Source organism: Eriocheir sinensis, chromosome 4 (assembly GCF_024679095.1).
Source record: "Eriocheir sinensis breed Jianghai 21 chromosome 4, ASM2467909v1, whole genome shotgun sequence".
Classification (NCBI taxonomy): Eukaryota; Metazoa; Arthropoda; class Malacostraca; order Decapoda; family Varunidae; genus Eriocheir; species Eriocheir sinensis.
Window position 1 is genome coordinate 10,917,872 of NC_066512.1, and position 12,537 is coordinate 10,930,408.

Consider the following 12,537-nt stretch of genomic DNA (forward strand, 5'->3'; position numbering starts at 1 on the left):
TCAATCATTCAGTCAGAGAAAGAAAATATAATTAAAAAGAAAAATTGGAAGTAAGAAAGAAAAAGGAAAAGGATGCTGCGCCGGAAGCCGCGCCGAGGATTCCTTATGATGCTTGTGCGCGTCCCCGAGGCCCATCGGTCCTTCATCCAAGAACCGATAAACGCGGTGACCGGCGCCTTCACGGCATTAATGATTAATTTTATAATCCAGTCTGGTAGTTTTAAGAAGCGAGTTCTTGCATCCGCCCTATTCGAATCGGCGGGGCGGTGGAGCGCCAGCGAGCCCAAGGTCTCCCAGGCGAGCGTGGCAGGACTGGAGGGCTCCCGTCAGGGCGCCTCGGCGTCCATCGGGACCCCGACGGAGGTGCCGGAGATCTTTCGGCTACAACGCCGGGCAGGTGGGGCTCGTTAGCCGTGGTAGGCAATCTGCCTAGGAGAGCAAACTCCGAACAACAAACCCGGGCAGGTGAGGTTCGTTAGCCGTGGTAGGCAATTCACCTAGGAGAGCAAACTCCGAACAATAAACCCGGGCAGGTTGGGCTCGTGAGCCGTCATAGGTAATACACCTAGGAGAGCAAACTCCGAACAATAAACCCGGGCAGGTTGGGCTCGTGAGCCGTCATAGGTAATACACCTAGGAGAGCAAACTCCGAACAATAAACCCGGGCAGGTTGGGCTCGTGAGCCGTCATAGGTAATACATCTAGGAGAGCAAACTCCGAACAATAAACCCGGGCAGGTGGAGGTCGTTAGCGAAAGCAGTTCATCTAGGAGAGCAAACTCCGATTACAAAACCGGGCAGGTGAAGGTCGTTAGCGTGAGCAGTTCACCTAGGAGAGCAAACTCCGATTACAAAACCGGGCAGGTGGAGGTCGTTAGCGAAAGCAATTCATCTAGGAGAGCAAACTCCGATTACAAACCCGGGCAGGTGGAGGTCGTTAGCGAAAGCAGTTCACCTAAGAGAGCAAACTCCGATTACAAACCCGGGCAGGTGAGGTTCGTTAGCCGTGGTAGGCAATTCACCTAGGAGAGCAAACTCTGAACAATAAACCCGGGCAGGTTGGGCTCGTGAGCCGTCATAGGTAATACACCTAGGAGAGCAAACTCCGAACAATAAACCCGGGCAGGTTGGGCTCGTGAGCCGTCATAGGTAATACACCTAGGAGAGCAAACTTCGAACAATAAACCCGGGCAGGTTGGGCTCGTGAGCCGTCATAGGTAATACACCTAGGAGAGCAAACTCCGAACAATAAACCCGGGCAGGTGGAGCTCGTCAGCCGTGGTAAGCAGTCTGCCTAGGAGAGCAAACTCCGAACAATAAACCCGGGCAGGTGGAGCTCGTCAGCCGTGGTAGGCAGTCTGCCTAGGAGAGCAAACTCCGAACAATAAACCCGGGCAGGTGGAGCTCGTCAGCCGTGGTAGGCAGTCTGCCTAGGAGAGCAAACTCCGAACAATAAACCGGGGTTTGTGGTGCTCGTTAGATGTCGTAGACAATCCACGTGATGGGAACACCAAAGAAAAGGAAAATAAAAAGGAACACCAGAAAAAGGAAAATATAGTAACAAAACATCAAGAAAAGAAAATAAAAAACACAAATCATCCACCTTCAGGCCCTAACATTTCCAAAATTATGGGTGAGTCTTTTCTGGGGAGAAAGAGGCTCATCCAGACCAAAGAACATCAAAAAGGGATGATATAGAAAGGAACACCAAAAAAATGGGAAAAAGAGAAAAAAACATCGCAAAAGAAAAGTAACAACAATAACAGAACAACGTCAAGAAAAGTAACATACAAAGAAATATCATCCACCATTCGGCCCCAAACTAACATCACCAAAATTATGGGTGGGTCTTTTCTGGGGAGAAAGAGGCTCATCCAGACCAAAGAACATCAAAGAGGGATGATATAGAAAAGAACACCAAAAAATAGGGGAAAAAAGAGCAAAAAAACATCGCAAAAGAAAAGTAACAGCAATAACAGAACAACATCAAGAAAAGTAACATACAAAGAAACATCATCCACCATTCGGCCCCAAACTAACATCACCAAAATTATGGGTGGGTCTTTTCTGGGAGGAAAGCGGCTCACCCAGACCAACGAAGAACATCAACAAGAGGATGATATGAAATAAAAGAACATTAAAATACACGAAGAAAAGAAATAAGAAGAAAAAGAACAGAAAAAAACATCGGAAAAGAAAAACAAGAAGAAAAACACATCAAGAGAAGAAAAATATAAGAAACATCATCCACCTTTCATTCTAACTAACATCACCATAATTATGGGTGGGTCTCTTCTGGGAGGAAAGCGGCTCACCCAGACCAATGAACATCAACAAGAGGATGATATGAAATAAAAGAACATCAAAAAAGAAAAACAACAGCAAGAAAACAAAGAAAAAGATAAAGAAAAGAAAAGGAAAAAGAAACAAAAAAGAAAAAAAGAAAGACCAAAATAAAATAAAAAATAAAAAAAATAATCCAAATAAATAAATAAATAAACAAATAAAGAATACAGTAAAATTAACTTACTAACTAACTAATTCAAAGTGTCTAACTATTAAACTACCTATCTAACTACCTATCTAACTAAGGGTACTATACAAGGGTACTATTGGACTACCTATTAACTAACTAACTATCAAATCATCTAACGATCGATCATGTATTTGACACTTTATCTATTTAACTGCACGGCTATCTATCACTATGTTTATCAATCTTTTTTTTTCTTTTTGCAGTTAACGAAGCAGCTCAAGGGCAAAAGTAGATAAATAAATACAAAATCCACATAAATAAAATAAGTTCTATCTCTATATCTTTTATTTGTTTATTTGTTTATCTTATTTGTTCATCTTATTTATTTGTTTACTTATCTAGTCCGTCATCAGTCATGGTCAGTTCTACCTACAAGTTTTCCTGCCACAATTTTTTTTTTTCATTGTGTAGTACTTAGTTCCGGTCCGACCTTGAGCTGGAAGGGAAGGACGGGGGCAGGGAGGCAAGAAGAGGGAGGGAGGGAGGTAGGACAGAGTAATAGGAAAAATTTGGATTATAATGGTTACCCCCCTCCCTCCCCCTCTGCAGCCAAAAAATAAAACGAAGAAAAGCGTCAAATAAAAAAAAAAATAATAAATGGTAGCTAACAATGATAAAAAGTTTGCTAAAAAAAAAATGGAAATCGACGAGGTAAAGACGTGGCAGTTTTTTTTTTTTTTCAACACAGAAGACAGAAAGCTCAAGGGCCAAAATAAGAGGATACAGAAAAAAAAAGATCGCTATGTCGCTGCTCCCCAGTCTTTATCCTTTTGATTATCTGTGTCTTGGATGTGGCAGAGTAAGAGACTTTGTATAACTACTGATATTTGTACTCTCCCGGGTATACCCCATTCATGGTGCTCAATAATGATAATAACAGTATAGCAGCAAGTAGTACGCAGTAGCTACCGAGGCGGCACCTTTTAGCATTTCAGTTTCCGTCACAACCTTACGGCACATTTCTTAAACTTCGTCGAGCGTTTGAAACTCATTCTCCGCTCTCTATTGTTACGTACTTTACAGAGAGAGAGAGAGAGAGAGAGAGACAACCGCGGACATGAGACACACCAGCACACACCATCGCCCCCAACCCTCTGGACTCAGGCCTCACCACCCTTCTGTGGCAGGTGCCGTCAGCGCAGCCACAGTTAATCACTGCTCTGAGACCATCTGCGACTTCTGTGGCCGACGTGGGCACCTCGCTGACCAGTGTCGCAAGAGGCAGGCAGAGGCAAAGCGAAGTCTAGAGTGTGCGTATTGCCAGCGAGGACACACCGATGACGAGTGTTACGCTCGAAACCGCCGACATCAGACAGGAACGACTGCTTCGAGCAATCCTGTCTGAACACCAGCCACCATCACCCAGCCTGCTCCCTACCAGCAAGCGGTGCACGCCCCGCCCTACCCATCCTGGCCTCATCCCCGCACACTCCCTTCCGCTGATCCGATAAGGCGATACGGACACCAGCGGCCTCAAGATTCTGTCCGCCAACGTACGAGGCTTTAGGACCAACATCAGGGAGCTGACACGCCTTCGTCCTCAGGCACCACATCGACATAGTGGTGACAGTGGAGACCTTCCTGGACGACACATGCGCCACCACCTGTAATAAGATCCCAGACGAGACCGCCACACAGGACAGGGGGGAGGCATTGCTGTTTGCCACCGAAACGGCTTGCAGATGGACGCTCTCACCACAGACACTCCCCTGGAAATGGAGATAATGTTCCTCCGCATCATTCTCGAGGACAGGAGCGCTCTGCTACTCTGTGCCATGTACCGGCCACAGTGGCAAGGCAGCGCCCCCCTCACCTACCTCACAGAGCACCTGGACGACCTTATGGCTGCCCACAGCTGTCAGTACGCGATGGTTGTGGGCGACCTAAATCAACACCTGGTGGCGAGGGCCTTCACCGAGCTCACAGCGGTGCATGGATTGCACAACCATGTTGAGTTCCCGACACATCAGCGTGGAGGCTCCCTGGACCCTGTGCTCACAGACCTGCCGAGAGACTGCGTGCTGTGCTGCCCACTAGACCGTGTGGGCAGTTCCGACCACAATGCCATACTCACCACCATCAGCCTGGCCCCAGCGCGTGAAGAGGAACATCAGCGAGTCATCTGGCTGTGGGACCGCGCGGACTGGACGGCTGCAAGGCAGGCCCTGGCAGCAACTGCTTGGGGCACAGTCCTTAACGGTGACCCACAACATGACGTCTCCGCCCTCACCACTGTCCTCAATACCGTCCAGCAGCAACACTTCACCAAACTAACCTACTCATCCAGCCCAAAAGACCAGCCTTGGTTCGGGTACAGGTGCCGTATTGCAGCCGAAAGGAAACACAAGGCTTGGACACGATATAAAAGACACCCCACGCAGGAAAATAAGGCCCAACACAGACGAGCCTGCAAAAATATGACGAGGACAGCAAAGTGGGCAAAAGAAAGGTGGGATGCCGACAGGAGGATAAAGCTGTCCTCTAACCAAACCGACCCAGAAACAGTGGTGGGGGCTGGTGAAGGAACAGCAAGGCCTTACCCCCAGGAACGTATCCGCCCTGAGGAAACCTGACGGAGACCTGGCCATCACCAGCCGGGAAAAGGCTGACCTGCTGGCCTGTCACTTCAGTCAAAGATGACAACCCAGGAGCCAGACAGGCAGCCGCCACCCTCCCCAACTCATCGCCTCAAGACTAGAGAATGTGCTAATCTCTGAGGACGCTGTCAGGAGACATCTGAGGGCGTCAACACCAGGAAGGCGCCAGGCCCTGACAGCGTCAGTCCATACTTACTGCGGCGATGCTCCGATGAGCTCACCAGCCCCTCCAGATCTTCCGGCGATGCCTGCAGAGCAGGGTGTGGCCTGCACAGTGGAAGGAGGCCAGAGTCACACCCGTACACAAGAAAAATCCAGGTCCGAGCCAGGCAATTACAGGCCAATATCACTCCTCCCAATCATCAGCAAGATATTTGAGAGGATCATCGGGAACAATTGACATCCTTCCTCGAGGAAAACCACCTGCAGTCACCGAAGCAGTTTGGTTTTCGGAAGGGCCGCTCTACCTCAGACCTCCTCCTTCTCCTCTGAAAGTCCTGGCATGACGCCCTTGATGACGGCCACCCCTCTCTCGTGATTGCCCTGGATATAGCTGGCGCGTTCGACTCCGTTTGGCACCGCGGTCTGACGGCGAAGATACAGCAACTAGGCATCACAGGGGACCTGCGCCTGCTCTCCAACTAACTGTCAGGCAGGAGCCTCCGCGTAGCAGTCAACGGAAGCACCTCGACCAGGTCCCGGTGGAGGCCTCCGTTACACAGGGGTCCGTCCTTGGACCTATTCTGTGGAACATAATACTTCAACAACCTCCTGCAAACCATCCCGGCAGCAAGCGCCTACGCCAACGACTGCACCCTCTCCAGAACATACAAGAGAGAGGATTCCCAGGACGTGATGGAGTCCGTCAACAGACAGCTGGCAGACATAATGGCCTGGGGAAAGAGGTTGCAAGTCAGGTTTGCCCCTGACAAAACCCAGGCCATGGTAATATCACGTTTTCGGGAGGACGCGAGGCGCATCCACAGCAGACTGAGATTCGGGAATGACACCATCCCTCTGCAGGCCAGCGTCGACATCCTGGGCGTGGAGGTGGACTCCCAGCTGCGGTTTGACCGTCACCTTGAAAGGGTGGCGCACAAAGCCTCCCAGAAGGTGAACCTCCTGCGCCGCATGAAGAACCTCCTCGATGCTGAGGGCCTGAACACCCTCTATAAGGCACAAGTCCGTCCAGTGATGGAGTATGCACCGCTCACCTGGATGGCCAGCGCCCGCTGCCACCTCAACCTGCTAGACAAGGTGCAGAGGAGGGCTGAACGCCTCATCAACGGCACCCAGCACCACCGACCGAGCCAGTGGGAGACACAGCGACAACAACAACAACACCCACACGAAGGAAGGGCAAGACCAGCCACGAACCAGCTGAATAGCCTGGAGCACCGTCGCCGCGTCGCTGCCCTGACGGTGCTACACAAGGCACAAGTGGGCCTAGTGCCCCACCTGACGGACCTGAGGGCTACCTGGAGGAGGTCTGAGCGCAGCACGAGAACGGTGCTGAGCAACGCCTCCCTCCTAGAAGTGCCAATGGCCCGCTCCAGCACCCACCAACGTGCCTTCTCCATCGCAGCGGTGGTGTGGTGGAATAACCTCACTGCTGATGTGGATGTGACACAACTGTCCACTCAGCAGATGAAGGTTGCGTCCCACAGGTGGCTACTCCTACACCCACCGTAAACATGTATATAACTGTATAATATAATCGGCAGAAGCTTTTAAATAGCTCCCCAACGGTCGGGGGAACTTTAGCATAGACAAATAATACTGCCATGTACTAATGTACTGAACATGTTTAAATAAAAAAAAAAAGAGAGAGAGAGAGAGAGAGAGAGAGTAAAATTATGTGTGTTAACCATTGCACTGAGCCATGACACCATAGGATGAAAACTGAAGGTAAAGTTAAAGGCGGGTGCATACGCTATTCTTCTTACGCTATCTTCTCACAGTTGACTGCTCTTTCGGCCACCTCTTCGGATTCTTTACAGGAGAAGCGAGGAGCGGGCTTTTTTTTTATTGTTGTTTCCTTTTTGTGTGCCCTTGTGCTGTCTCCTTTGCTGTAAAAAAAAAAAAAAAAAACTGTGTGTGGCTGCGGTAGGTACTGATCTCCGCACCGTTGACCCTTTGAGCTTGTGGTAGGCAAGAACCTGTTAGTTACCGGCACCATCTGAGAGGGTGTTTAGTAAGGCCGGCAATTTTTACACTCCTAAGCGAGCAAAACTCGGCCCGGACACCTTCCGGGCATTAATGATGATAAAATGCAATTATGATGTGGAGTGTAAACTTGTGAAAAAAGTATCTTTATATTTTTTGTATAATTTCAGGAGTATTTTTATTTGTATCTCTGAAATCTGGAATAGGAGTATTTGTATTTTTATTTGTATTTTTAGATTAAGGAATAAAAGTATTTGTATTTGTATTTGTATTTTTAGATTCAGGAATAAAAGTATTTGTATTTGTATTTGTATTTGTATTTTTGGAATCCCGAACAAAAGTATATGTATTTGTATTTGTATTTTTGGGAATCCCGAAGAAAAGTATTTGTATTTGTATTTGACTTATAAAAAATCAGTATTTGATCCAACCCTGCTAGCCACGCTAACCATTGAACCAAGGAAACGTTTGAAGGAAGAGGCAGTGAAGAAATAATAATAAGAAGAGACGGAAAAGAAGGAGAAAAAGAGGAAGAGGAACAATCCCAGGTTATTGGACAGCAGGAATAGACGTTATCCAGTCCTTACACTCCTTCATCTCTTGCCTTCCCCAATCTTCCTATCATCCTTTCCGCCCTTCATCCTTCCCTAAAACAATTTCCCACCTCCACGCTTCACGTGTTTTCTTTACTCTTACCACAGCCTCCAGTTCGATTTCTTTCCATCCCTTGTCTCCTACTTTATTTTTCCCCCGTTCTTTCACCTGAGTCTGGCAGGAGGTGTGCTGCTGACACCTGCACGAGTTGTAAAGTGTGTGTGTGTGTGTGTGTGTGTGTGTGTGTGTGTGTGTGTGTGTGTGTGTGTGTGTGTGTGTGATTGTGTATCCGAGCGAGTTTTCCCTTAAAATAAAAGGTATTGTGAGTAAAAAAGAAAAAAAAAGAAAGAAAAGAAGTTGATATAAGAAATAGATTTGAAGAAATTTATAGATATGTTTTCTGCTTCACACCAGAACGGGAGACGAAATTAATCAGCGAGCAATTAATTTAAAGGTGTGCAATCTCGAAGCACTTCCAATAGAGAAATCCATTAGTTTTTTTTTTTTTTTTTTTTTGCATTTCAAATCCAATAATGTTCTTATGATTTGTTACTGAAATTAATTGCGTTCATAAATGCAACTTTTCGCACTGCTTGAAAAGGAGTCCTAAACGCAATTATTTTATTTAATTAAACGCGAGCGAGCGCACGTGCAGGCGCACACACAAAAATTCAAATAAATACAAGCAAGGAAACAAGCAAATAAACACACACACACACACACACACACACACACACACACACACACACACACACACACAAGGGGAGGAGGAAAACCCAATTTTTTTGTAATATGCCTCAGTGAACCCTCGTTTTCTTCTTTCATCTCCTTTCCATCCTTCTTTATTCCTTCCCTCATTCCTTCCTTCTTGCCTCCCTTTCTTCCTTCCACCCTTCCGTCCTGGCCTGTATGCCGTGAAAATCAACGCAGAGGAAGTCCTGTTATTAGATGCTGCAGTCTACAAGGATATTTTTTTTTTAGGGATGATTCATTAATACATTTTGAATGCAACTGACTACTACTACTACTACTACTACTACTACTACTATTATTATTATTATTATTATTATTATTATTATTATTATTATTATTATTATTATTATTATTATTATTATTATTATTATTATCATTGAGTATACCAAACCACAGGCGTGGCGCACGCCACCATCCTCGCAGTAAGGAGGTTTAAAAGCAAGATGCTCACCCTGCATCTTACACAACCTCAACTTGATAGGGGGTGACTGCGTCTCTAATCAAGCCCGGCAGGGTTTTCATAATATATAAGCCAAAGGAAGACAGGCTGAGTATACACAGCCAGGACTCGATCCACAGGCGTGGCGCAGGCGTGGAGGAGGAGAAAGAGGAGGAGGAGGAGGAGAAGGAGGAGGAGGACGAGGAGTAGGAAGAGGAGGAGGAGGGGGAGGAAGAGGTGGAGCAGATGTTGTTCTTGTTATTGTTGTTGTTTTTGTTGTCGTTGTTGTACTGGTGGAAGTAGTACATGTAGTAGTGGATGTAATAGTAGTTGTAGTAATAGCAGTGATAAATAAAACAAACTAAGAAATATTGATGCGAGGAAGAATTATACTTAAGGAAAAACTCGCACAGTAAGTTGAATTTACAACGCAGAAACGAAACCTGCCAAGGAAATTCAAAGCAAGTATGTATGTGCCACGAGTGTAATCTGCGCATGAATAAATGAAAATGAGAATCAATTTGTTAACATTCAGGTAACATAAAACTGAGTTCAATTACCCATTACTAGAACACGGGTGGTTTGTGGTCGTCGCTATGGAACAAAAGTAGCAGTGATATGGATGCAAATGAATTCAAACGTTTGGGCTTATCTGAAAGCATCACGTAACAACACAGACCTGCTCCCTCATGTGCACTGCAAACCGAGGCATCTGCGGAACACCGGAACCGTCAACTCCTATTTCTCTATAGTATTTTAACTTTACATCTGTGCTCGTAAACTCACTTATAGTAACGTCTCATTATTTTTTTTATAGCAGATCTAATATTATTCATGTTTTGAATAGCTATTGTTGCCAGGTATATACGCACCAATTACCTCCGATTCAGTGTTTCAACGCGGAATATTTCCTTTCGAGTTTTAAGATAACATGACTACATGTTCAAAATTACAAAAAAAAAAATCGGATAAAAAGTTTTTGACTGTCAAAGCTGCAATGATGAAAATGTGCTGTCAGTATGAAGAGGCAGGAAAAAGAATGTCCGCTAAATGATACAACATACTTTAATCTCATAAATTGTGCTAAACTTTGTAAAAGCTGGAGATGAAGCACAATACCCCGTCAGTGGTGAAAGGCGGAAACAAAAGAACAAGAACAAAACACTGGGCAGGATTCCCAACTTGTATGACGAACACTCATCCTCCTCGTCGCCCTCGTCCCCGGCCCGCACTGCGACACTTTGTGATGTAAATGGACCAAACTACCTCATTACCAGACCATTTTGTTGCCTGCGCTCACCCCCCCCCCTCTCTCTCTCCCTCCCATGCTCACTCTCTACCCTATTATCGCCTCCTAACACTCACACTCTACTTTTTTATTCCCTCCCGCAACACACCATCCTCCCCGTTCTCCTTTTTCACCAAGTCTTGTTTCCTTCCCATCCTCCCATCTACTCTTCTCGCCTCCCACCCACTCTCCCACATTCTTCATTGCTTCACTCCCTCCCTTTACAACGCTCCCTTCTCAGCCTATTCCCCTCCATCCTTACTCCCATATTCCCTCCATATCTCTCGTTCCTCTTCCATCCCTACACTCCCTTCTCATTGTTCCCCTTCCACCCTGTCAACATCCTTCCATCTCCCTCCTCCCCTCCCTCCCTTTTCATCGCTCCCTTCCCACCCACATCTACTTTCCACACCTCTCACACTCTCCTCACCCTCCCCTACTTATCCCCTCCCATGGCTTCTCACCCGTCTTCCTCTCAAGCCCCTAACCTCTCTCGTTAATCTCCTCTACCTACATATTCCTCTTCTTATTCCTCTGTCACCAACACTCTTTCCACTTCCCATCTGGTAACTCAATTTCCTCTTCTGGCCACCCTCACCCTTCTCTTTCCTTCTTCTTCAAAACGTAGCTAAGTGAATACCCCTACCTGTCCTGCCCGCCCCACTCTACCCCAGCCTGCCCCGCTCACACACCCACACACCTACATGCTACGTGCACCTGTTTATGCTCTCCTCTCTCCCTCATTATCACTAACCCAATTGCGGCCCGTCACTTTCAAGCCACAGCTCATGTTTACCCACCTTTTTCTACCTGTCATGTACCCCAGCCCCCCTTTCCTTCCACCCCATGTCCAACCTAGTTCTATCTTCCGATCCATGTCCACACCTTTCCTCTAGTCACTACACACTCTTCCTTATCACCCACACGCAACTATTACCCCATCCACACTCAACGTTTAACCCTTCATCAATTCGTACAGTATATCCATTTACCCGCATTCATCCATATCTTATCACCTGCATCTAATCTCCTGTTTGATCCAAAATTACCTATTCCCCATACCATGCATGTCACCCCCTTTTCCCAGCATCCATAAGTACCTTCTTCCCCCGGCCCATGTCTTTCTCTTTGTCCCCACCCGCTGCCGATCATCTAGACGCACTGTGACCTAAATTTACATGCGCAAGGAAAACGGGTAGTGGTTAATAGCCATGAAGTTACCTTAATGCAACGTCAGTCAGTCGGGAAATGGAAGGTTGAGTCCTTTGTAGCGGCAATTACGGGCACAAAACTATACTGAGGTGTTCCGAAAGGTGAGGGAAAGGTGCAGAAAGGAGAGAGGCGTGTATTTTGGAGTGCAGGAATGTGTTAGGGAGTTAATTTCACCGGCATAAATAATGAAGCACGTAGCCTAGATACTTATAGCACTGATGACACGTTCCCAGTGGCGAGGAGAGAGACGTGGACAGGTAAGGCACGTGTGAGCTCGCAAGTGCTCGCAGATTTCGTTAAGTATGTAAAGAAATATAAAGAGAAACATAGGAAAAAAAGCTACAGAAAATAGCAACAGAAAAGGGTACAGAAAAATTACAGAAAATAAGATACAGAAAAGAAATGAAGAAAAAAATATGTGCAGAAGAAACGGACAGAAGCAAAGGGAAAAATACGTCAAGAAAATAATAAGATAAAAATGTGCATACAATTTTTTCTAAGGAAAGAGAAAAAGAATGGAACTGAAAATAGGCACTGGAAAAGATATAGGTGATAATAATTACACATAGGAAGGCACAAGGAAAAGGTGACTTTCAAAATAGAAAACTGTAACTGTGCTGGTAAGGCAAAGTGACCCAAGGTTAGAGACATATGGCACGTTGCAGGTGTACAAAAATATGCTAAAAATAAAGGGAGTATAAGTAGAGCAATAACGGAGTCTCGAGCGTGGGGGGGGGAGGGGGGGGACATATGAGAGAGAGAGAGAGAGAGAGAGAGAGAGAGAGAGAGAGAGAGAGAGAGAGAGAGTTAATATAAAGCGACATTATATAAGGTAATATTCAGGTAAAACGCCACTGACAAACATGAACGAATTATGGTGAAAAACACATTTCAAGAAAATATGACGCCATGATCTGACACAGAGCTGCGAAAACTTAATAACGGTGAAGGAA

General features: G+C 46.2%; 2 long non-coding RNA genes across 6 annotated transcripts; one reads left to right on the forward strand and one right to left on the reverse strand.

The window, feature by feature from the left end:
• Positions 1-416: 416 nt before the first annotated feature.
• On the reverse strand, positions 417-1,201 carry LOC127008343 (uncharacterized). Its single transcript, XR_007761039.1, has 3 exons — positions 1,090-1,201; positions 829-1,021; positions 417-565 (listed from the first exon to the last, which is right to left on the reverse strand). It is a non-coding gene; the product is annotated as an uncharacterized LOC127008343 (long non-coding RNA).
• On the forward strand, positions 453-2,240 carry LOC127008329 (uncharacterized). 5 transcript variants are annotated; one of them, XR_007761037.1, is made up of 4 exons: positions 453-601; positions 738-1,125; positions 1,194-1,261; positions 1,330-2,240. It is a non-coding gene; the product is annotated as an uncharacterized LOC127008329 (long non-coding RNA). The 5 variants fall into 5 exon arrangements; XR_007761034.1 differs by having other exon boundaries at positions 738-989; positions 1,058-1,125; positions 1,194-2,240; XR_007761033.1 differs by having other exon boundaries at positions 1,194-2,240.
• The last annotated feature ends 10,297 nt before the right edge of the window (positions 2,241-12,537 follow it).